This window comes from Athene noctua, chromosome Z (assembly GCF_965140245.1).
Source record: "Athene noctua chromosome Z, bAthNoc1.hap1.1, whole genome shotgun sequence".
Lineage (NCBI taxonomy): Eukaryota > Metazoa > Chordata > Aves > Strigiformes > Strigidae > Athene > Athene noctua.
This window is the reverse complement of record NC_134077.1, coordinates 51,851,230-51,878,854: the sequence shown is the minus strand read 5'-3', so window position 1 is coordinate 51,878,854 and position 27,625 is coordinate 51,851,230.

Genomic DNA, 27,625 nt, shown 5'->3' with positions numbered 1-27,625 from the left:
CTGTGCACTTGCCTAGAACCATCAAGAGTAGCATTTAAAAAAAAAAAAAATGTCGTCTATTTTCAGCTGCTATGAAGTCTTAAATTCATTGGATCTGAAAAGGATTTGAGTCTCAACATTCTTGCTTAGAGTTTTATGTCATTAGTAAACTATGTGTTCTTCAAATTCACAAAATTTACAAGATACTAGAAAATGTCTGCATTATTTAGGTCTCCCTGGGAAGGTGAAGCATTTGGTCATCATTTTAATAATTTAAATACATTTTAATCTGTGACATTTGCCTTCTTCCTCATCACATGGCTAACAGTATAATTACATAAGAATATACAAATAACCAGATTTTCTAACCCTCCACAGCAAATATAACTTCAGTTCTGCTCTTTTCAAAACTTTTGTGGAATTCCGTTAAATGTCTTCAGTATATGCTTGAGTACAAAAAAAGTTGAGTGAAAGCCAGAGACACGTTAGCATACCTCTTAGTAGCAAAAACATCTCAGGTAAACGTTAGTGAAAGACATCTAAAACACCGTAAATTTTAGCTGATAATACCCCTTTCTTACTTTTGTAATTGGAGTGGAGAAATATGACAATACCTTGGTATAATTTTGTGTTTCATTTTTATTTTTACAGCTTTAAAGGTAAATGAGATAAAAGTGGTGTGTGTCAGCTGGTGAAGGTCAGCTCAGTTTCAGTCTAGCTGTAGCAATGATGTCTATTGCATGAGAATCTACCTCTTCAGGATTGTATTTGATTTTACTCTTATGATTCTTGCTTAGACGTAGTCTAGGTAATGCTCTGTGGGCTGGATGTAAGCTTTAAAGCTATTATATCAGGTACACTCTCTTCTCTCTGGTAAAGTGACTGGTCAGGGATCACAGACTGAAAACGAAAGGTCTCCACTATTGGCATACAGCCCAGGTTAGAATCAATCTGCTGGAGTACAAGGAGGATTGGGGTGGCCCTGTCAGTATTTGCAGTGACCTAATCACACATCTAAGTGTGACAGTGCAGAAGCAGCCTGTCATGCTACAGGCAATCTCAGACACACTGTCTCCCCTGTTCTCTGCTGGACCACCAGCAGCCACCCCACAGCATGGGCGAGCAAGCAGCTCTGGCTTGCACATAGTGCAGGAGCAGGTGAGATCCAGGACCACATGGACCACACCAAACCATTCCCACACACAAAGTGAGAAGATGGGCTGGAAACATGCCCAGAAACACTGCTGAGTGAAACGGTGCATGTCAATATGAGGGAGATGAGTTCAACTGCTCTGTTAATGGCCTGGAAGAAGGAGGAGGCAGCAAGGCTATACAGTTTATGAATGATAATAAATTTGGAGAAAGTACTGGGATATTCCTGAAAGTACCATAAAATTATGGTCTGACAAGAAGATTCAGCTTAAAAACTGAAAATAATATATCAGAACAACAAAACACCAAGGAAATGCAGGGCCTCATGGTGAAAAGTTTGGAAAAAATTGATACCAAAAGAGATGGGGTGGGAAGGATGTGGGATATGGTGAAACAGTTAGATTACTGATTTTATGAGTCTGAAAATTAGAAAAATTTCTAATATTATTGTCCTAGTTAAGCGACTGTAGATTTTTTTTTTCCAATTTAAACTCATGTCTTTCCATTTGTAAATAATCTGTCAGATTAAACCCTAAATCTTTAACAGGAACAGAATTCAAATCTTTCCTCTATTTTGACCTGCATGAAAATTGTACTGAACCTACACCTGCCTTCAGAACTGGTGGGAAAGGAAGATACTAAATATATTTTCACCACCATTCCCTGCTCCATCAGTTCCCTGTCTCTCTTGACATCGTCCTAGCCTGCCTGGATCAGTTCAGAGTATACTGTCTGCATTTCATAATGTAGGAAGATTGGATATTTTGGCATCCAGGATGAGGGGGGAGAGAACACTTATAATCACATGAAATTACCACAGTCACATGAAAGTACTTAAGAGGATTAAAAATAAGTGTTTGAAGCCTATGATACTGCAAGACCTGGTGGTTCAGTAGACATCAGTGTACAGACACAGGAATAAAGTACCACTATTTCAGGTTGTCAAAACCACACATGACACCACAGAGGGGAAAGGTAAAGTCTTAGATTAGATGTAAGAGGAGGATGTAATGTCATTGAAACGCTCAGACCTTGCACCAGAAGATCAGAGATTGAAATCTGTTTAGAAAGCCAAACAAGAAATATACAATTAATAACGTAAAAGACCTTTTACTCAGTGGCAAATAAGCAGCACAATGTTTTTCACAGGAATTAAACATTTACAGTATTTTATCTTATCTGTGAAATATAATAAATGCACATAATATAACAATACGTGGTTTTAAAAAAATAATTACTGCAAAATCTGTTTGGTTTTTTTTCATGCAAAATGTTCTACAATTTCCTGCATATCAGGAATAATTACAGACTGTGATTTAAGCACATACATAATGCTATAACAATATTTATTCAGTGAGAATATTTAAAGAGTAATTTCTTAAAATTTAGTGTTGCTATTTTATGTATAAATTAAAATGATATAAAATATGATCTGTGCTGTCACTGAAAATATTGGAGATAGAAGATAAACTTACACTTTTTACAGAAAGGATTTTCAGTATTCTTCCTTGTAAGTGGGGGCTGATTTGTCAAATACCTCAACAGGTAGAATTTTCAACAACTTATTTATAAATTTTATAGCCATATGTTCAGTATAATTGGATGTTTGTTGACATTATCTTTGGATTATGTCTATCATTTTGTTTTACAAACAATTTATTCTTCAAGGGAGATTTGGTATGAACAAATCTGTACCTCTAATGAAGAGTTTCTATTTCAGCTGGATCTTACTGTTAAAGAACTTGCATGACAAAACCAGATTGTTTTATTCTATTAACTATCCTTAAAAAAAAAAAAAATCCATTAACTGGAAACAAGTAAACAAAGAAAACCCATCCCACCACCCAGGAAAAAAAAAAAAAAAAAATCCCACCTATTTTATTGTTAGAACTGAGGATTTAATATTCTTTTTTTTTTTTTTTTTTTTTTTTTTTTTCCCCCCCAGAATTTTAAAATCAACCTCAATCACCTAAATGTGTTGATTTCAGAAGTACTGTAGCTCAGTAATACCTCGGAGATGTTGAGCAATTTAAAAAATCTAGCAGTAAACTAGATTTCATCTTCCTTGTTTAAAAATCTTATTAATGTAAATGAATGTGATTCACTTTGCCTTTTGAAACTAATTTTTCATCATTCTTCAGGTTATGAATAAGACGGTAAATTCTCCTCCCTTTCCCCCCATTTTTGACTGGTCTACTAATTGCAAGTTATTTTTCCTTGATATGACTTAATTAGATTCTTTTTTTGTCCTTTTTCATGTCCCTGCAGCTGCTGCCCTATAACACATCTGTCAAAGCAGGTGCTCTGCATTCATTTTCAACACAGTTTGAGAAACTGCTTTTAGTGTAACTTTGTAGGTAGGAAATTACTGATTAGTATTGGCACATTATAAATCTGTTTCATTTCCTATTTGATGTTTTCCTGTGGTATTTATTATCAAGACATTTAGAAAACTTTTTATAGCTTTGGCAGGTTTCCAGATTAATGCACATATGTTTAGATGATAACAGCACCTCCAAAAGAAAATTGGTCTTGGCCTTTATATTTTAATGTTCATTAACTGACATGAAAGAAACTCCTACGTATCTATTATTTCCTTTTAGATATTCCCACTGGTTTGCATGTTGCTAGCAGAAGTTTGTAAATAGATTAATTCTATATAACCTTTTGCCTTCTAATAAAATGTTTACTTTTGGAATTCCCAGAAGGTAGTTTTATATCAATTTTTTTCACAGTTGATAAGAGATCCATCAGCACTATGAAAGCATTTTCTGCTTGCACATTGTTTGAACTATTAGAACGACTTTGTCAGCAAAATCTCAATTTAATTTCATTTTGTACAAAATTAGTACTGTTATCTTTGTGCCTATTAATTAATTTAGATGTGTCCTTTTACTTTCACTGCAATTGCTGAAGATTGAATGTTGTTTAGAAGATTAGAAGACAAGACAGTCTGGGGCAGGACCATTTTCTGAGAAGTCCAAATGTGCTTGATATAGTGATCACTTCAGGGAAAAAAGCTCATAGTGAACTAGTTCTAATTTAACTTCTGTTACTCATATAGCACAGCTGTAGCTTCTTGCCATATAAATTGAATCCAGTTCCAGTACATACATTATTTTCTAAGCATTAATTTCCAGTAGACTATTCACAAGACTAATAAATTGGCTGGCAAGAAATGAAGGAGATAACCAAAATAATCCCCCTTATAAGCATTCCTCATGGGAAAATTTAAGGGACTGGAAAGCATAAATAGAACTACAGCACCCTAAATAACACAGGGCATTTTAGTATTCAGAAGCAAATGTGTACATTCACCAAACTTCTGCCAAAAGCCAAACTTTTTCTGTTTGGTTTGCTGATTAAAATGAGGAACAAGGTAAGACATTTACGGGCCAAAGTGTTAGGTGTACCTGAAAGTGTAGAAAAATTTTATCTGCTTCGGGCCACTTTCCAAAGAGAAGGACAAAAGCAAAGGATCACTGAGGATACCTTCTGGAATAATTTAGGATACAATTTACAGTTTCTAAATAGACTGATTTTACTCATCACTCTTAATAAAAGCAAAATCTTAAAATAGTAGAATTTTATAATATCAATTTGATGTGTCTATATAAATAGAAACAAAAAAAAAGATGTGCCAAAATATTTTTTAAAGAATTTATGATGAGAAAAACTAGGAGTCTAAGGCTGAAATTCTGTCACATTGAACTTGCTGCAATCACTTTCATTTATCTTAATGAGTATACATGTAAAATTTTTTCTCTAATTTTGGATGTATACTTTCAATATTTACTTACAGATCTTTGAAGTGTACAGGCATTCAAGTAGACATTGCATGTTATTTGGGAATGTCATATTTAAGGTAGACTCTTTTTTGGGTTTTGGTTGGTTGGTATTGGTTTTTAAGGTTTGAAAAACTTATGGTTTGAAAAAACAGTACACCTTTGATTATTTGAGGAAGGAGATGAAGCAGAAAATTGTAAGATCTGAATTTAAGGACAGAAATTGACCATCCCTATCTGCTGCCTATCTAATGTGGAGATCATTACTCCTATATGTCATGGTCATAAGTCTTAAATCTTTCTTATTTATTATTTCTTTTGGAAATGTCCTGATATTAGAGCAGTAAAATAATCTAGATACCTATTTTAAGGGAATTTTTTGTTCATTAAACTTGTTGACAATCACCTCCTCAAAACTGGATGAGACCCTGGATCCTTTCACAAGTGCTAAATGTCACGATTTGGGTAAATCTCTTATTTCAAATGAAAGGACAATTTATCTCTTCTTCCAGTGTCTAATTTTTATAAATTCCCAACTTTATTTAATTAACTATAATTATTTGACTTGTTATTAATATTTATTCTCTTAAGATTACCATTGCAATATATATGTACTGTTGGGAATTTACCACCTCCTCTAAGTAGTATTTCATAGAAGAACTACAGTAAACACTAACAAAAAAACCCCAAAAGGCATGCAAATAATATTAACCAAGTATATGGGTGTTAAAGTTTATTTCCTTTATCCAATGAACATTAAACATTTCTTTCTGATTAATTAATTCTGGTTAGCAAGTCACATATGGAATAGAAGAATTAAGAAACTTATGCAGAAGACATTGTAAGTTTTATAGTAATGATTTCACCATCCCAGATCAAAACTTCATTTTATGGGTTTGTAGTCATGCATTTCTTTCCTGAACTGTCAGTTCTATATATTTAGTCTAGTACCATAAATTTAGATTGGGTAGCTGAATGATGCAGAAATGAGACATAGTCCTTGTTTGAAAGATTTGTAGTCTTAAAATCTGTCTCCAGAAAGAAGTGAGGGGAAGACCATTCCCAAAAATATGGTTTATTGATAATCCATTAACCCATAGTTCCATACCTGTTTACTGAAGTAGGTTTTTCTGAATGTAAGCTTTAAAAAAAGAATTTTTTTTTTTACTCTGAATGTTCCTTCAACCTGAGAACAGTAAAATTACATAGTACAAGGGTAAAACTTGGAAAAACTTGCATTTTGATGTTAGCCTTTGGCTTCTTTAATATTACTTATCAAAATAGTGACTATTTTTTTAAGGATTAGCATCATTGAAATGCTCATTCATACACAAAACCAAATCTCAAACAGTTTACATATGGGGCAACTAAAGTTTAACATAATGAGGAGTTGGCACTTGATTGATAGAAGTCATGTTACTTGTTTTAAGTCAGAAGAATATATCGATCCCATCAGAGTATTAAGAACACAAGTGAACCATCACAAATAACTTGTAAATAGAACCAGGCCAGATGATTTGATTATTATGTTGATGCTACCAGAAAGGAAATATTAATTATATGTGTTGGTCCATGGAGACGAAAAGTAGCATGTTAAATATAGAGGAAGCAGATATAAAAAAAAAAGTACTTTTTTTTTTTTCTAATTTAAAATAAAATTTTAAAAAGTTATGTCATGATTTCAGAGTTGTGCCCATAACTTCACTGGTTCTAGGATCACACTCTTAAAGAATTTGTTGCAGAAGGGAAAGATAAGGAGCCAATGATTTATTTTTTTTTTTTTTTTCCTTAAAACCCCCCAACTTTGCATTCAGAACAAATGTAGGAAGTTCATCTGAAAGTGTTTATTTTTCCAAGATGGACATCTGAAATTATTTTCATGATAAGCTTAATCATAACTGATTAGACTAAGTGTAGACTTTACAGACAATTTAATAGATGTTTGATGGCTGTTTTCTCAAAAACAAGAAAGAAACAGAATTAAAACAGCTGAAAAGGAAGGTTTATTCACTCTAATTAATTGGAAAAGGGGATAAGTTTGCCATAAAGAAAAACAAACAAACCTCCAAATCTTTTCAAGGAGAACAATGCAGAATGTGGAGAGTGAAGCTCCAAAATTAAGAAGTATAGAACTACTAGAGCCTTTCCTTACACAAAATTGAGTGACTTTATTATGACTATGATTATCAGATCTTATTAAGGAGTTATTTAGAATTTGCTTTAAAACTTTGTTAGGAAAATACTTCATAAGTTGCTGCATATATTTCAAAAAATGGAGCCTCAGGGAAGATGTTTAAGAGAATTAATAAGATATTTCAGTACATTTCTGCTTATTGTTTGAACTGGAAAATAACAGCATATTTCTTATTAATTTGATAAAGAATTAGTTTACTTATTTATCTGGACATATCAAAAGTGAGGTCACTTTTATAAAAAGCACAATTTGAGGTCAATATTATAAAAGAAAACATTTTATTTTCTATTAAAATTACATGATTACAGCTTTAGAATACACAGAAAACTTCTGCTCCAAGATTTATATCCTTTAAGAAAATTACATATCCTAAAAGCAAAGTGAATGACAATTTTATTCACAATTTCTTAGATAATGCCATTTCAGATTTTAAAGAGATACAATTTCTGATTGTTTTTACATACACAGAGCTTAAAGCGCATAATGGACATTTAATGATAGCCTATAAAAATATCAGAGTAACAGTAACTTCTGTGTATGAGTTGCAAAAGTTTAAAAATGGAATATTTAACAGCACAGATGGCTCCTGACACCCCTCTTCCAAGTTGCTCCCAAGTGCAGATAATACCACTGATTAGGACAGTACGACTGGTTATTCATGTATCTCTGTTTTCCAAACATTTTTCAGGCAATTTTTGTATTTAGTTGCAAAGGAATTTTAACACTGATTTCAATGGGAGTGAGACCGAAGTCTTCCGAAAAGCATATATAAAGACCATATAGGTACACCTTGATGACCTGTTTCGGGGTATTCAACTAATGGGACTGGACAGTTACAATGGAAATGTTTGCTAATTTATCCCATTTCTTGTACTCTTAACAGTCACACAAGGGAATTGATTTTAGTAAATTAAGAACTAGCTCTAACTACAAATATATAATGGAAATTTAGTAATAATAATAATAGGGGATAATTATTCTCAAAAAACAATAATCTGGCCTCTTTACTAAATATGACATTACCTCACATCCAAACTATCTCACCTGTGCTAGAACATTCTGTGACATTTTTCTTAATGGAAATATACACTCCAAACCCACCCTGGGGATCATATATTTAGTCTTTTAACTCAGCAATCACTTAAAATACTCGAAGTGTGAATATCACCTCTTTAAGACAATACCAGAAGCAGTAGGAAACCTTTGTACTCTCTAACACAAAAGAAGTTATAAAGTGAAAATCGCCATATATTCTATGCCCAGTGACAAAACCAGGAAGAGTCATAAGTGTAAGCTAGTCCTTATGAGACCATTTAAATATATATCTGAATTCAGTTCTATCCAGTCGGCAGAGAAAGAAACATACAGAACAGTAATGAATTGTGATGTTATGGGACTTTATGTTCAAAGTTATATGTCAATAGAAAATACAAAAGATGCCTGTAAGTATTGGGTTTGCATGTCAAGGTTTTGGTAGAAAGAGGGCTACAGAGAGGCTGCTAGAAAATTCTCCCATGTCTGATAGAACCAATGCCAGCCAGCTCCAGGATGGACCCGCCACTGACCAAAGCTAAGCCCATTAAGAGATAATGGTCGCATCTCTTTGATAACATATTTAAGAAAGGGAAAAACTGCTGCATAAGCACAATTGGAAGAGAGGAGTGACAATATGTGAGAGAAACCTCTCTTGAGGTCAGTGAAGGAGGGGGAGGAGGTGCTCCAGGCACAAGAGAAGAGATTCCCCTGCAGCCTGTAGTGAAGACCATGGTGAAGAAGTTTGTCCCCGTGCTGCCTGTGGAGGTCCATGCTGGAGCAGATATCCACCCTGCAGCCCATGGAAGACCCTATTCTGGAGCAGATGGATGGACCTGAAGGAGACTGTGACTCTGTGGAGAGCCCTCACTGAAGCAGGTTCCTGGCAGGACCTCTGGACCCTTTAGAGTGGAACCCACACTTGAACATGTTTACTGGCAGGACTTGTGACCCTGTGGGAAACCCACACTGGAACAGTCTGTTTCTGGAAGGTTGCACCCCATGGAAGGAACCTAGGCTGGAGGAGTTCATGAAGAACTCTGTAGCCCATGGAAGGACCCAAGTTAGAGAAATCAATGGAGAACAATCTCCCATGGAAGTGACCTCACTCTGGATCAGGGAAACAGTGTGTGGTAGAAGAATCAGCAAAGTCAAAGTGTTATGAACAGACCGCAATCCCCATTCCCTGTCCACCTGCACCAATTGGGAGGAGGAGGACGTACAGATTTTGGGACTGAAGTTGAGACCAGGAAGAAGGGAGGAGTGGGGGGGAATGTGTTTTAAGGCTTGTTTTTTATTTTTCCTTACCTTACTCCGATTTGATTGATAATAAATTAAATTAATTTCCTACAGTCAAGTCTGTTTTGCCTGTGACGGTAATTGCTGAGTGATCTTGCCCTGTCCTTACCTAGACCCAAGAGCCTTTCGTTATATGTTTTCTCCCCTGTCTGGCTCTGGAGAAAAGTGCAACTGATGTTCAGTCAAGATCAACCCACCACAGACCTATAGCCAAACAAACTAAAAAGACTAAAAAGTAAAAGTGTAGTGAAGACTGGGTGGAGCATCTTTGCGTTAGAATCAGGGGGAAGGCCACAGAGCAGATGTTGTAGTGGGAGGCTACTATAGGACACCCACCCAGGACAGAGAGATGAATGAAATATTCTATAGGCATTTAGGAGAAATCTCATGATCATTTGCCCTTGTTCTTGTGGCAGACTTTAACTTCCCAGACATCTGTTGGAAATACAACACAGCAGAGAGGGACCAGTCCCGGAGATTCCTGGACTGTGTGGGAGATAACTTCCTGATACAGCTGGTGAGTGAACCGACCAGAGAAGGTGCCCTGCTGGATCTCCTCTTTGTGAACAGAGAAGGGCTGGTGAAGGATGTGGTGGTTGGAGTCCAACTAGGGAATAGAGATCATGAAATAATAAAGTTCTCTATTCTCAGAGAGACCAGGAGAGGGGGAAGCAGAACTCACGTCCTGGACTTCCAAAGGGCTGACCTTGTCTTATTTGGGCACCTGCTTGAAAGGATCCCTTGGGAGACGGTCCTGAAGGGTAGAGTGGTCCAGGAAGGCTGGGCACTCTTCAAGAAGGAAGTGTTAATGGCTCAGGAGCGGGTGGTCCCCAGGTGCTCTAAGAGAAGCCATTGGCAGAGAAGACCACCCTGGCTGAACAGGGAGCTTTGGCTGCAACTCAGGGAGAAAAGGAGAGTTTACAGCCTTTGGAAGAAGGGGTTAGCCACTCACAGTGATTACAGAGATGCTGTGAGGCTATGCAGGGCAGAAACCAGGAGGTCTAAAGTCCAGCTGGAAAATAATCTGGCTTCAGCAATCAAGGACAACAAGAAATGTTTCTATAAGTATGTGAGCAGCAAAAGAAAGACCAGGGAGAGTCTCCATCTTCTGCTGGACACAGGAGGAAACATGGTAACAAGTGATGAGGAAAAGGCTGAGGTGCTTAATGCCTTCTTTGACTCAGTCTTTAATAACAAGACTAGTTGTACTGAGGGAATCCAGCCTCCTCAGCCAGAAGACAGAGACTGGGAGAACAACCCCCCCACAATCCAGGAGGAGACAGTCAGTGACCTGCTGCATCACACAGACACACACAAGTCTATGGGACCGGATGGGATACACCCGAGGGTGCTGAAGGAGCTGGCTGGGGTGCTCGCCAAACCGCTTTCCATCATTTACCAGCAGTCCTGGCTGACCGGGGAGGTCCTGACAGATTGGAAATTGGCCAGTGTGATGCCAACATATAAGAAGGGTCAGAAGGATGATCCAGGAGATTACAGGCCTATCAGCTTGACTTTGGTGCCCAGGAAGCTGATAGAGCAGCTAATCCTGAGTACCATCACACAGCACATGTGGAACAACCAGATGCTCAGGCCCAGTCAGCATGGGTTTATGAAAGGCAGGTCCTGCCTGACAAACCTGATCTCCTTCTGTGACAGGGTGACCTGCTTATTGGATGAGGGAAAGGTTGGGGATGTTGTTTACCTTGACTTCAGTACGGCATTTGACACCGTTTCTCACAGCATTCTCCTGGTGAAACTGTCTGCTCACAGCTTGGATGGGCACACACTTTGCTGGGTAAAAAACTGGATGGATGGCCGGGCCCAAAGCTGTTGTGGTGAATGGAGTTAAATACAATTGGCAGCTGGTCACGAGTGGTGTCCCCCAGGGCTCGGTGTTGGGGCCACTCCTGTTTAACATCTTTATTGATGATCTAGATGAGGGGATCGAGTGCACCCTCAGTCAGTTTGCAGGTGACCCCAAGTTGGGTGGGAGTGTTGATGTGCTCGAGGGTAGGGAGGCTCTGCAGAGAGACCTGGACAGGCTGGAGCCATGGGCTGAGGCCAACTGGAGGAGTTTCCATAAGGCCAAATGCCGGGGGCTGCCCTTGGGCCACAACAACCCCCAGCAGCGCTACAGGCTTGGGGAGGAGTGGCTGGAGAGCTGCCAGTCAGAGAGGGACCTGGGGGTGTTGACTGACAGCTGGCTGAACAGGAACCAGCAGTGTGCCCAGGTGGCCAAGAAGGCCAATGGCATCCTGGCTTGTGTCAGCAATAGCGTGGCCAGCAGGGACAGGGAAGGGATCTTGCCCCTGTCCTCGGCACTGGGGAAGCCGCCCCTCGATTCCTGTGTTCAGTTTTGGGCCCCTCACTACAAAAAGGACATTGAATGACTCGAGCGTGTCCAGAGAAGGGCAACGAAGCTGGTGCAGGGTCTGGAGCACAGGTCGTACAGGGAGCGGCTGAGGGAACTGGGGGTGTTTAGTCTGGAGAAGAGGAGGCTGAGGGGAGACCTTATCACCCTCTACAGCTCCCTGAAAGGAGGGTGCAGAGAGCTGGGGATGAGTCTCTTTAACCAAGTAGCAAATGATAGGACAAGAGGGAATGGCCTCAAGTTGCACCAGGGAAGGTTTAGACTGGATATTAGGAAGCATTTCTTTCCAGAACGGGTTGTTAGGCGTTGGAATGGGCTGCCCAGGGAGATGGTAGATTTCCTGTCCCTGGAGGTGTTTAAGAGCAGGGTCAAGATAGTACTGAAGGATATGGTGTATTTGGGAACTGTTAACGTTTTTTTTGATATTCAAGGTCTTTTCCAACCTCAACGATTCTGTGATTCTGTGACTGCATGACTAGTTAGGTTGATGTAAATTTATTGAGGCATGCATCACATACACACAAATCTGACACTATTTTGGGGGGGGCTTAGTCTTTATCTATACATTCTTCCTAAACAATTAAGGGGGGGGGGGGGGGGGGAGGATTTATGTATTTTTTTATTTCTTTGTTTAATAGAGGTTACTGGAGTTCAGAAAATATATTGAGGACACTAAGGGATTATTAGTTTCACTTCTTAACTGTCTGTTTTTCAATGTTTCATATGCAAGGTTTTGCAGTGTTTCAGGGTGGTTTCTTTTTCAGTATGCCTATTTTTCTCATGACAGTTCAGAAATGTTACCTTGGGATCATCCATTCTTTTACCAAATATTAGGTTTCGTACAGAACCAAGCTACATTGAATCAATTTGCTTTTCCAGTGAAGCCGACCTGGAGTAGTTGCCTCCTCTTATACATTGCAAAATAAAATCCCAGCTAGAATGACCTTTGTAAAATTTTATTTGATAAGTTTATTCTCTTAAAGTAAGTTGGTGACAGACTAAAATTTTTGAAGTTATTTCATAGGAGGAACTCCACACAACTGTCTCACTATTGTTTCTTTCCTTAATATATCCTTATTTTATATTTTAGAGATTTTTCCATTGTTTTCTTCAGTTTTTTTACTCAAAAAAATAAATTCTTAACTGAGTATACATTTTTCCTTTCATCTCACTGGTGGCTGGTTGATGCCCTCAATGGCATTGAACGTAATATCTGACTTTACTGAGTTTATGCGCACAGCTACATTCTAATTTTTTTAGTTTTTAAATGAGTTAAGTGAAGATTACTTTTAATCAAAGCACAGTTACTCACAATACAGCTTTTTGTTTTTTTCTTCCTGCTTCTATGGTACACTGAGAAGTATCAGCTGGAGACACTCATAGGTAGGAAAATGGGCAATAGTCATTTTGTGACCAGTAGCATAACGGACTCTGCTAAAAATGAGTTATAAGCTGTCCTGTACTTAAGCTTCCAGACACATTGCTATCATTTGTGATCTCAAGATTGCTATTGGATTTTTCATTGTGAACGCATGGGCGACCTCAGTAGGTTCTGATCCATGGCTTCAACAGCTTGCAAAATAAACAATAGGAAACTATGCTTCATGTGTCTAGCCTGCTATGACAAATCCTATCATACTTCTTAATTTACTTTGGTGCTACAACTTCATGCCTAGCATTTCTCTCTTCTCTTTTGATATATATGTTCCTCATAAGTATCACAATTCTCTTTTTTTCTCTCTCCTAATACCAGGTCTACAAAGAGTTCATTGATAGTTTGCAGAGATAATCACAGCAGATCTCAACGAAGTACAGGCTGCATTTAGAACTTGATTTCCAAGAAAGTTGCATTAGTATAAAGACATTTGGAAGCATTTGGAAGTGTGAAAGCATAAATTTTTATTCAGTAGAGAATAAATGCAAACATGTTAATTAAAAAGTCTGTAAGAAAAAGAAAAAAAAAAAGAGACATAAAACAGGGTTACTGTCAATCCCATATTTATAATTATTGATTGCTAGCACTGCACTTGGAACATAACCCGGCAGTTAAGCTTCATGCAACTGAAATCTCCAGTGGCAACAATGTTTTAAAATCTCCCCTTTGTGTCTGCCCTATCCTGCAAAATCTACACAATAACAAATCCATGCTCCCATATAGGACTATCTGATCTTGCTCTCATAGATCAGCTGAATATCTGATTCATTCTTCATAAAGGTATGAATGGTGCTTCATTCCAGTTAATCCCTTTTCTGGGATAATACCAAGAGGTACATTTACAAATTATTCCCAGTAAAATGTAGAATTCCTAGATCAGAAGAATTCCAAGAGAGAAAGGTACCAGTACAGAGAATTTATTTTTTCAGAAAATACATGTTATATTTCCTCATCAGTTTCAAACTTTCTATGTCATCCGTATCTGTTACTTGTTTGCTAGTAGTGAGCTTCTTTGTCAGCCTATACTTACTGTGGTCTTGTCTCACTTTTTATCTCTTTTTTTTTTTTTTTTAATCTGGGGAGGGTGGGTGGGAAACGGGAGTATTTGTATCATTAGAAAAAAGACACAATATACAGTAAAAATGTGTCAGATAAAAAACTGCCTAGAAATATTTTATTCAAAATGTATATTAATTCTACCAAAAAAAAACCTGATGATGTTTTAAAGATATTCTTTTTCTCTTCAGGGGAAATAAGAGATTTGTTTTTCTTTTAAACTTTCAAATTCTGGAACTCCTGTTTATAATTATAGATGAAATACAGGGACAACTTTAGTAAGTCTGTTTTTCCATTGTTCTGGTTTTTTTTGTTTTGTTTTGTTTTTTTTTTTTTTTAACTATAAGTGCTTTAGTTGTTTCATATGGGGGAAAAATAATCACAAGGAAGATTCTGCAAAATGAGAATTGGAATACTGGTTTTATTGAGCAGTATTGGAATATTGTGGAAATTCCAGAATGCAGTGCAGACTCAGGCTTTCATCTTACCTCAAAAACATGCTACAAGCTAATTTGCTACATAAATCTCAGCATGACAATATATCAGTTTATTGATGGTGCCTGGGTAATGCTTCAGTATGAGAAAACTTCTGTGTGTCTTGATGTTCCTGTGCTCTCCTCCCTTGCTATGTTTTGCAGGTTGCTGGAGGTGACAGGCTGCACAGAAATGTCACTTGATGTAGTGGTGCATGACCAGATATCACTAACAGAATGTCACCACCTAGAACATAGTTGATGATGATTTACTGTCTTTTACCAGACAGAAAATTATTTATGTTTACTAATTACCCAGTGGTTCATGTGGTATAAAATATCCACTTACCCAGTCTGAGTGGGATCCAATTTTCCTTTTCTCCTGACTTAGGCAATTACCAAAGGATTTTGTCAAAGAAAACTTAGATAAAGTTAATGGAATAATATTATTTGTCTGAAAACTTTTGAGAGCAGAGACAGCTCTCTAATGTATAGCTGTACAATATTTTGCTTAATAATGATAATGGACAACACAGGGGAGAGAAATAGAAATAAGATAAACACAATTAAGGATGTGATAAAGCTTTGATAAGCTGAAGAGTACAATATTCAAAGAAAAGAAAAACAGCAGAAAGAAAAGAAAAACAGCAGAAGTTACCACTAGGAAAGAAGTAAAGAATATTTATGAAATTCAGTTATATATTCAGACAATGCAGACAATTATACAAATTATATAAAAGACAATTCAGAATGAAAGGATGTTCGAAGTTCTGAAATCTTCCACATATAAACAGCACCTAGGTTTCTTGGGATAGGAACATCTAGAAAAGTAACAGGCATAACTCTATAAATTGAAAAATTATAAAATGCATGAAGTATAGTCTTTCCCTGTGGAAATAATCCTGCCTTTCTTGCCTTCTTTTGTTTGCTTTGAACCTCTTGTGTAAAGAGTTCTCGAAGGAGCAACTCTTTTGTTTCTTTACATGTTATTGCTCTTTTAGATTTTTTTCCTGATGTGTTAGTAAGTTCATTCCCTTAGCAGACCTTTGTGTTAAGAAGTTTATCCCTGCAGTTGTTATGTTCCTCTGTGTCCTAAGACAACTGGACTATTGTATACCACTAGAAATATATAGTAAATAATCACTCTGGGCAACAATGCATTTTAGGTAACTGATACCAAACTTTTTCCCCTTAGATTGTAACAGTCAGCTAAAACTATACTGTAAAGTTGAAAAGTATAATTTCCAGAAGATGTAGGATTAAACAGAATTTTTCCAGGACAATATAAATTGTTTTCTGTTGAAACTTTTAAATTACCAGAATATATACCTTTCCCTGGAAAGGTATCATTTCTTCTCTTTTAAATGACTGAGGGATGTTCCTTGTGAATAGCAAAGGATATCCCTTTTTAAGCATGCATCCTTGACTGTTTCACAGAAGTTCTCACATTATGCATTTTAGTGTTTTTTTCAGTGTATACTAAGATATCTCTGGCATCAAAACATACTTCTTGAATAAAGAAGTAATACTATATATAGTCTTAGGAATTTTTTTTTTTTTGTACATTGTACATATTTATATCTTCTGGATTTTTTGTGTGCATGCATAAGTTTTATGTGTTTTCAATGTAACTTACTTTTCTAGGGCTTTCTTTATTCCCAATTATTTATTAGTAGTTCATTTTAAGGCCCAAAGCAGTGATTTTTTTATAATGCTTTGGAAATGATTTTGTTTTAAAAATCCAGTTGACTCGTTTGTTTAATTTTTTTCTTTACTGTATATTCATTTTTTTGCAGTCCCCTGAACTAAGCAAGGTGAGATAACTAAGCCACGTGCATCACTACTAAACAGTGAGAAAAAAAAGCCTATATAATAATAAGCCTATTTCTTCACAATTTTTTTTTTAAATAGTTTTAATGCAAGTTGTCAATTAATGAATGCATAAACCTTTTGAAAATAAGGCTGAAAACTGAGGCCAAACTGCATATGGAAATGCTCATATCTATGCCATCTATTATATATCACAGCACAGATTTTATTAACTAGCAGATATTAGGCAAGTAAAGATTGATGAAAAGGCAAATCTGTCCAAATCAAGAGACTTGGAAATTTTTTCCAAAACTAAATGTTCTTACATGGTTTTAATTCTAGTACTTCTTAGCTTTTGAGTTGGCTTTACAATATGAATACTCTTTTAAAGTCATAAAGTGTGGAATACCGATGCTTGTACTTTAGATATCTACTTAATTTATGCTTAATATCCTAGAGTAAGATGACTGGAAATAAAAAGAAAAAATGGGAAAAAAATCACTACAGCAATGAAATAACTGAAGATGAGACGTATTCAATTTCTGATTTTGATCTGAATTCAGGCTTCATCAGGAAATTATTTGTATGACCCAGTTATGTATAATCTAAAAATTCAGCTCAAACTGACACATGATTCAACATTTTCTGCTCTTTATACATGTCTTACTTTTCTTGTTCTCCATTCTTATTTTTGTTTTCAGATAAGTGTATGTTCTAGGAATCAGGTATTGATGTACTGTGTAACTTGTAGATCTGAATGCGTCAAAACAGTTTGAAGAGAGAGGACAATATTCTATATTACTTATCTACCATGCATTCATATATTCTTCTTTTCTGTTCTTAAGAATTTAGTAAAAGATATAAAAGAACATCTTTGTACACTCAAATCATAACCTCAGCAAAAATTGAAACAAGTTTTTAATGGACATCTCTTTTTAAAGAAGCACATAATTTAGAAGGAGATATTGATTTGAATGGCAATAGTAAAACCTACAGATAATATCAGGGCATCTTACCTCAATAATCTTCACACTGACAACTTAAAGGAGAGAAAGAAAAGTCTATATAACTCAAGACACCTAATATTCTGCATGGAAAACATTCACAGTTCTCTTACAGGTATAGAAAGAATAATAACTACATAGAATATGTAAAAGAGGAAAATAATTAGTTACATTTATGTTTACAGAACTAAAACAATTTCTCTTCAAAGTTGCAAGAAAAATATTGTTGACACTTGCTTAATACATTATTTCATTATTAGCATGTTTTAAACCCAGAGACAACTGAGCACCCCTCACTCATTCCTTCCCCCTCAGGGGTGGGAGGAGAAAATAAAATGAAAAGTTCAGGGATTCAGGCAAGGACAGGAAGGGATTGATCACAAATTCTAGTCAGGGGCAAAAGCCAGACTTGATTGGGGAAGAGAAAGTACATCAATTCCATTTGAACACCACCACCACTAATTTACCAATGAGAGTAGGATCATGAGAATTACAACCACATCTTAAAAAAAAAATAAATTCTCCCCACTTCTCCCTTCTTTCCCAGCTCAGCTTTGCCCCCAATTTCTCTACCTCTTTTCCCCACAGTGGTTCAGGGATTCAGGGAATAGGGGTTGTGGTCAGTTCATCATCCTTTGTTTCTGCCACTCCTTCCTCCTCAGGAACAAGACTCCTCACACTCTTCCCATGCTCCAGTGTGGGGTCCCTCTCACAGGAGACAGTCCTCCCCAAAATTCTCCAGTGTGGGTCCTTCCCAAGGGCTGCAGCTCTCCATGATCTGCTCCAGTGTGGGTCCTTTCTGTGGGCTGCAGTCCTCCCAACAGACTGCTTCAACGCAGGCTTCCCTCAGAGTCCCAACCTTCTTCAGGTGCAGCTACCTGCTCTGGCACAGAGTACGCCACATGGGCCTCAACTCCACTGTGGACCTCCATGGGTGGCAGGGGCACAGCCTGCCCTCTCACCCCAGGCTGCAGGAAAGTCTGTTCTCTGGCTCACTTTACCCTCTTCCTCCTTTTTTTCTTCCACTGACTTCAATGTCTGCATAGATATTTACCTCATCACTGCTCTCCCTTTCAAGTTTCCCTTCTTAAGTTTGCTATCACAGAGGCACAGACATTGTTATTAATTGGCTTGGCCTTGGCCAGAGGTGGGTCCGACCTGGAGCCGTAAGGTTCTCACAGGAGCCATCTCTGTTAACCCCTTTCCTGCTACCAAAACCCTGCCACACACAAACCCAACACGTAGATGAACTGCAATAACTGCACAATCTTCCTTCATAGTTGGAAAAAGTATTTTACTTTACTGCACATTACCACTGGGTAAAATTGTACACACAGGCAATTACCAAGGACTGGCTGGTCCACAGTAATTTGCTACCTAAATATAACATGTTCATATGTCAAAACAAGGGGTCGGAGGAGGAACATTGGTTTGCTTATTAAACCTAAATGAATTGGCTGTGCCTGTATTAGGCTTGTAGAAATAATGTTCATTAGCACTTAAAGGATTTTTGTGGTTTTAATTCATCTCAGAGTAAAGCAGCCTCAGAACTAAGAAATTTTCTGGAGTTTTATATTTACTCAGCAGAGTGTTTCACTAGGCTTTTGATCTGAAGCAATTTGTATAATGGCAAATTAGAGCAGGGAAAATAGTTTACTGTGGCTTTCAAATGCATTGCAGTGAATCATAAATACAGTGCCATCAGTACTCTATACTAAGGCAAATATGTGGGTCCTGGTTCAGCTAGGATAGGGTTAAGTTTCCCCATCAGAGAAGGGGGAAGGGATCTCCAGCCGGGTTATTCATACCATACTGATGTCAGGTCCGGGTGCGGGAGCACAGGAACCTTTTCCTTTGTGGCTTTGGTGGAGGGGAGCATGCAAGTGAGCTGTCTGTAACTATTTGCAGTATTTCTCTGTATATCTTCTGTCTTATTTACTGTTATTGCTGTTTATTGTTGTTGTCATTGCTACTCTTGTTGTTCACATTGTTTATCACACTGTTGTACTAAATTTCTTCTTATTTTAACCCGGGGTTTGTGCCTCACTTCCAGCCTGACCAGCTGAGGGTGGGGGAGGGACAAGGGCAACATGGTCTCCGGTCCCAGCAGGGCCTAAACCAACACAGCCTTTTGGTGCACCGATGTGGGGCACAAATTGGGTTGAAATAAGAATCAAAAAGGGATAGACCCTGACCAGAGTGTGTTAGAGAAATCTGTTCAGTGTAATATTTTATGTTTGTATTTGTATCTGTTTGATAAGAAAATGTTTGCAATGCTGGCCCACTTGCTTGCGTGGTGGGGCTGGATTAATCCTTATATCCAGTGTATGATTCCAGCGGTGGCGTTTGTTATCGGTGGAAAATGTATAAAGGGTCTTATGTTGATGTACTGGCTATTGACTGCTTATAATCTGTTTGTATTGCTGTTTGTGGGGGTGAGCCGGTACCTGTTTGCTGCCTGGGCTTCTGTTAAGGGTCTCACCCCCTCTGTGGGTGAGCCAGGGGAAGAGATCCTCTCAGTTTTTGAGAGTTTCAATTATCCCTGGAGCCTGCAGGCCAGTGTGATTGTGGTACAGTGCTTTCTGAATGTCTGCCTAATTTTGGTTTTGGCCATGCGGCACTTCTCTAACAATAGCAGTGCCCAGAAACCTGCCCCGAGGTCAGATAATAGTGAGTGGCAAGGGGTGTGGGAAAAGATGGGCAAAGGCCTGAGTCAGTGGGCACCTCCAATGCTTTGGAATTTTACTCCCAAACAAATGCAGAGACCTGAAAAGCTGATGGAGTGCTTAGAAAGGGTGTGTTACCAAGCTGGCAAAACCCAGGAGACACAAATCACTGCAATGTGCTGGGGACTTGCCCATGCGTACAGTGTCCTCTGTAATACCACCCACTGCCCTCAAGGGGGAGAAAGGGCTGCAGGATCTGAGAGTGATCTTACTGGTACAGTATCTGGGCCGGGGAAACAGGTAGAGCCAGCATCAGTCGCCTCCACCAGCACAGCAGCTGAGCCAGAGAGACAGCCAGTGCCGGTGTCAGTCGCCCCAATACAGAAAACAAAATATACCAGAAAGTCAGCTCACAAAGTGGGGGATGGGGATGAGCCAGGCCCATCATGGGAACAGGAGGAAGGGCCAGAGGTGATCGTCCGATCTCTGTCCCCGACTGAGCTGCGAGATATGTGGAGAGATTTCGGCTGCCTGGGAGGCGAGCAGATTGACACCTGGCTGCTCCGATGCTGGGACAATGGAGCCAGTGCTTTTGAGATGGATGGGAGAGAGGCCAAGCAGCTGGGATCTTTGGCCAAGGATGCTGGCATTGATAGGGAAATAGGGAAACAGACTCAAACCCTCAGCCTTTGGAAGCGACTCCTGCTCAGTGTAAGGGAGAGGCACCCCTACAGGGATGTTATCCTATGTCAGCTGAGCAAATGGACCAGCATTGAGAAAGGCATCCAGAACCTCAGGGAACTGGCTGTGTTTGAGATGATCTATGGTGATCTGAATGATGAGCAGTCACCCATGCACCCAGATCAGGCCCCTTGCACACACCTGATGTGGCAAAAGTTCCTGAAGAGCGCACCAGAAGCACACTCGAAAGCATTGGCAATAGTGTCCTGGTGGACAGACACCCACACTCTGACAGTGGATGGAGGGGTTGGCAAGCTCCGGCAATAGGAGGGAAATCTCCCTTCATCTCAACATTCCTGGGTCTCAGCTGTGGAGGAACTGTCTCAGAGGGTCCAGAAAAATGGAAGAGGACATGTCCTCATTCCACCTGCACGGGCTGATGTCTCAGCCATTAGAAGTAAACGTTTCCCCACCCAAGAGAAAGGCAGCAGAAGGCACACACCACGAGACACCCTGTGGTTTTTACTCCGCGACCATGGAGAAAACATAAGGAGGTGGGATGGACAGCCCACTGCTGCCCTAGCTGCACGAATGGAGCAGCTGAAAGGGAAGACCGTCACAAAAGGGGAGTCCTCCAAGAAGAGTGCAGCTCCAGTGTCCAGTCAGAAATCCCCCAGACAGAATAGAATGGTGAACGTTATGTCTGACCCTCTTGAGGGGACCAGTAAATCATTCTTACAAGTGAGTGATGGTGAGCAGGATTAGAGGGGCCCTGCCTCCAGACAGGTGGAGGAAAGGGATAATCGGATTTACTGGAGACCCACAAGAGTATAAGGCTTTTGTGGACACTGGCTCACAGTGCACCCTGATGCCATCGAGATACAGTGGGGTTCAGTCCATCTGCATCTCCAGAGTGACAGGGGGATCCCAACAGCTGACCCTACTGGAAGCTGAAGTGAGCCTGACTGGGAGGGACTGGCATAAGCACCCCATTGTGACTGGCCCAGATGCCCCGTGCATCCTGGGCACAGACTACCTCAGGAGAGGGTACTTCAGAGACCCAAAAGTGTACTGGTGGGCTTTTGGTGTAGCTGCCCTGGAGGAGGTTGAACACTTGTCCACCTTACCCAGCCTCTCAGAGGATCCCTCAGTGGTGGGGCGGCTTAAGGTTGAGGAGCAGCGAGTGCCGATTGCTACCAGGACGGTGCACCTGCGGCAGTACCGCACCAACCGAGATTCCCTGGTCCCCATCCATCAGCTGATCTGTCAGCTAGAAAGCCAGAAGGTGATCAGCAAAACTCACTCACCCTTCAACAGCCCTGTATGGCCAGTGAGAAAGCCTAATGGCGAATGGAGGCTAACTGTGGACTACCGTGGCCTGAATGAAGTTACGCCAGCAATGAGTGCTGCAGTGCCGGACATGCTCGAGCTCCAGTATGAACTGGAGTCAAAGGCAGCCAAGTGGTACGCCACGATTGACATTGCTAACGCGTTCTTCTCCATTCCGATAGCGCCAGAGTGCAGGCCACAGTTTGCGTTCACTTGGAGAGGCATCCAGTACACCTGGAATCGATTGCCCCAGGGGTGGAACCACAGCTCCACCATTTGCCATGGACTGGACCATACTGCACTGGAGAAAGGTGGGGCTCCAGAACACCTGCAGTACATTGATGACATCATTGTATGGGGGGACACAGCCGAGGAAGTCTTTGAGAAAGGGAAGAAAATAATTGAAATCCTCCTGAAGGCCGGCTTTGCCATTAAGCAAAAGAAAGTTAAGGGGCCTGCAAGGGAAATTCCATTCCTAGGAATAAAATGGCAAGATGGACGTCACCACATCCCAGTGAAGGTGATAAACAAGATAACAGCCATGGCCCCAACAACCTCTAAAAAGGAGACTCAGTCTGTCCTGGGCGCTGTGGGGTTCTGGAGGATGCACATCCCGAACTACAGCCTGATTGTGAGCCCTCTCTACCACGTAACCCGTAAGAAGAACAATTTTGAACGGGGCCCTGAGCAACAACAATCCTTTGAACAAATTAAGGGGGAGATTGCCCAAGCAGTAGCCCTCGGGCCAGTCCGTGAAGGGCAGGAGGTTAAGGACATGCTCTACACCGCAGCTGGGGAGAACGGCCCTACCTGGAGCCTCTGGCAGAGAGCACCTGGGGAAACCCGAGGCCGACCTCTGGGCTTTTGGAGCCGGGGATACAAAGGCTCTGAAGCTAATTACACACCAACTGAGAAGGAGATACTGGCAGCGTACGAAGGAGTTCAGGCTGCCTCAGAAGTGGTCGGCACTGAAACACAGCTCCTCCTGGCACCCCGACTGCCGGTGCTGGGGTGGATGTTCAAAGGAAAGGCTTCCTCCAAGCGTCATGCAACAGATGCAATGTGGAGTAAATGGGTTGAGCTGATAACACAACGGGCTCTAATAGGGAACCCCAGCTGCCCAGGAATACTAGAGGTGATCACGAACTGGCCAGAGAGCAAAGATTCCGGGATGTCACCAGAGCAGGAGGTGACACGTGCTAAGGAGGCTCCACCATATAACGAGCTGCCGGATGAGGAGAAGCGATCTGCCCTGTTCACTGATGGGTCTTGTCGCACTGTGGGAAAACATCGACGATGGAAGGCTGCTGTGTGGAGTCCCACACGACGGGTCACTGAAGCTGCTGAGGGACAAGGTGAATCAAGCCAGTTCGCAGAGGTGAAAGCTGTCCAGCTTGATTTGGATATTGCTGAGTGGGAAAAGTGGCCAAGGCTCTACCTCTACACCGACTCGTGGGCAGTGGCGAATACCCTGTGGAAATGGCTGCAGCAATGGAAGCAGAACAACTGGCAACGTAAGGGTAAAACCCTCTGGGCTGCTGAAGTATGGCAGGACATTGCAGCCCGTGTGGAAAACCTCTTTGTTAAGGTGCGCCATGTGAATGCCCATGTACCCAAGAGTCGGGCCACTGATGAACATTGACACAACCAGCAGGCAGACCAAGCTGCTAAGTTTAGAGTGGCTCAGGTGGACTTGGACTGGCAGCGCAAAGGTGAACTGTTCATAGCCCGGTGGGCCCATGAGACCTCGGGCCACCAAGGTAGGGATGCAAAATACAGGTGGGCTCGAGATCGAGGGGTGGACCTCACACTTGACACCATTGCAGAGATCACCCACGGATGTGAGACGTGTGCTGCAATCAAACATGCCAAGTGGGTGAAGCCCCAGCGAAATGGAGAGCGATGGCTGAAATATAGATATGGAGAGGCCTGGCAGATCGACTACATCACACTGCCACAGACCCGCCACAGGAAGCGCCACGTGCTCACAGTGTTGGAAGTAACCACTGGATGGCTGGAAACTTACCCAGCGCCCCACACCACCACCCAGAACACCATCCTGGGCCTTGAAACCCAAGTCCTGTGGCGACACGGCACCCCAGAGAGAATTGAGTCAGACAACGGGACCCACTTCCGAAACAACCTCATAAATGCCTGGGCAGAAGAACACGGCATCGAGTCGGTCTACCATATCCCCTACCACGCACCAGCCTCTGGGAAGATCGAGCGCTACAATGGACTGTTAAATACCACACTGAAAGCACTGGGAGGTGGGACCTTCAAAGACTGGGACACGCATCTAGCAAAGGCCACCTGGCTAGTCAACACAAGAGGATCTGCCAGTCGAGCTGGCCCAGCTCAGTCAAAACCTCCACGTGCTGTAGATGGGGATAACGTTCCTGTGGTGCGCATGAGGAATATATTGGGAAAAATGGTCTGATTTAGTCCTGCGCCAGACAAAGGTAAAGGCAAACCCATCCACGGGATTGCTTTTGCTTAAGGACCTGGGTCTACCTGGTGGGTGATACAGGACAGTGGAGAGGTCGCGTACCATAGAGGGACTTGATTCTGGGTGAGAACATGCCGTGAATTATGCTCTGCCTTTGTAAATTGTTGTTCTGTGATTGTTAACTGCTAAATGGCAGCTGGACATGATGCAGATGGTATAGAATAAAGGGATGGATTATGTCCTTGTTCAGCTAGGATAGGGTTAATTTTCCCCAGCAGAGAGAGAGGGGGAAGGGATCTCTAGCCGGGTTATTCATACTATGCTGACATCAGATCCGGGCAAGGGAGCGTGGGAACTTGTTCCTTTGTGGCTTTGGTGAAGGAGAGCACGCGAGAGAGCTGTCTGTATCCTTGCAGTATTTCTCTGTATATCTTCTGTCTTGTTTACTGTTATTACTTTTTATTGCTGTTATCATTGCTACTGTTGTTGTTCAGATTCTTTATCACACTGTTTAATTAAATTTCTTCTTATTTTAATTTGGGGTTTTTGCTTCACTTCCAGCCTGACCTCCTGAGGGTGGGGGAGGGGCAACAGCAACATGGTCTCCGGTCCCAGCAGGGCTTAAACCAACAATGTGTCTAGCTCTGATTGTATGCTTTATCTTTTATACACCGCCTGACAAACTAGACAAAAAGAAAGACTCACCTGGAAGTATCAAATGAATTCCAGCATAAGGAGGTACAGCTTCTGCAAATTTCATCCAGTAATGTTCTTCTTTAACCCAACATTTAATAGTAGCCAGAATAAATATGTTAAGTAAACTTGCCACCTGAGGGAACCAAAAGGGATCATCAATACATATTAATAATTGTATTAATATTGTGTGTGATCAGCTATTTTTAAGAAACTGTGTTTTTCTGATTTTACCTTGATCTGAAAATTACATGCCTTGTTGGAATTTCTTAATGGTTCTGTCCTGTCTGCGTATTATACCTATCCACTTCATCTAACTACAAATCAGCACTGCTAGTGGTTTTTTAGCTGATCTTTGGAGCATGGTACATACAAGCATTTTGGCTGGAGAAAAGAAAACATAATTGACTCAAAATATGGAAAATATCCTATCTGTTATTTCAATTGTCCACAATGACATGCCAACATCCATACCTATTCTGAATTTGAGATGGCAATTAGAATTAGTGAGTCCAAAATAGAAAATAATATTTATCATACTTTTCATTGATGCACCAGAGTCAAATAATTGTATACAGACATTTACAAGTCACAAAAACCTTTCTACATTTCTTGAAACATGTATTCTAGAAAACTCCTGTCCATGTTCTGTGTCTTAGAAAAATGGAAAAAAAATCACTGAAGACTGTTACTTAACTTTTACTTGTCCTTGTCCTAGAATCACTCAGTTCTTTCCTCCATTTAGATTGTTATCTTATCCACACTTCCTCTTCTGCTGGTTCTGTGATCTGTCTACAATAATTGATATTCCTATAATCCTTTCTATCAGACCTTGATTTTTTTTTTCTTCGTATAAGAATATAAAAAGGACCCAACTAGATAAACCTCACTGTCCAGTGGATAAACCCCATGCCAATGTCCAGTCTCTGACAGTGGACTTATTGATGGACATGTATAAAACAAAGCAAGCAGTACCTTAGCATATGCTCAAAGTCTGCAGGGATATATAATGAGGGATTAGAGCTATTACTAAAACATGGATTTGCAGTCAAATGTCAGATACTTTGTTTTACAGAAAAGTGGAATAAAATAGTTCCTTATGGAAAACATTTATTCAATGAGTAACTGTTTCTTAAGCACAACTTTCACAGCTGTCCAGCTCTGTTCTTTCATGTTACAAGACCGATTTTCCACAATAAAACATTATGTACTAGCATATAGAAATATATTTCAATTACATTAAAAATAAATACACCTCAGTTTTTCACATCAGTTTTTGACAAACTTAAGCCTTTAAGTAATGCAAATCCAGCTCACATTAATTTCAGTGTCTTGTAAAAAGGATTCAGTTGTATGAAATTGCTATGGACACTGAATTTTTAAGGTACTCTAACAGATTCAAAAGAAAATATATATACAGTATTCAAGAACATAATGGAAACCATAAAACCACTATAAAAATCCAATTAATCTACTCTGTGAATAAGCAATCAAGAATAAAACTAACAAAATGAGGAAAAAAATCCATTGCCATAAACTCACAAGGTTTTTGACACTTACGCTAGTGTGTATCATTGGATTATATTGTTGGATAGCCTGAGACATAACATCATTTCCCAAATTCCTTGTAATCACAATGTACTTGCATAGTCACCATTATCCCTCTGATGAGAACAGATTTTTTTTTTTTTTTTAATTCTCTAGTTATAGAAAAAGTTCCAAAGCAATTTTAGTGGAATCCAGCATTTCAGACAAAATTTTGAATTGCATGACAGATAGATATATTTAAATATTCTATTGTTTTTCAGAATAAAATTGAAAAGATATAAAAATAATTTTAATTTTAAATTTTTTTTTCAGCAGAAATTATTGGAATAATGCAACTCAGTAAACATATAAAGCACTTAAAACAGACTGTTAGTAAAAAATATTTTGCCCTAACATTTCCGTTTACACAATAAGTATTTGTCTAAGATGCAAACTAACTCATCATGAATTAATTTGGTCCTGAATTTTAAATATAGGTAGGTGCTCTGGAATGTCTTTAAACTAATTTCTGGAGTACATTTAAGTTTCAATTAGATACAAATAGATACAATGTCTTGGACTTTTTCCTTTCACTTTGAATCTGAAACATAACATTATTGTCTACAGAAATCTCCAGGAACTTGCAGTTTGGGCTAATGAAGGAATCTGCACATGGAAACACTGAAAA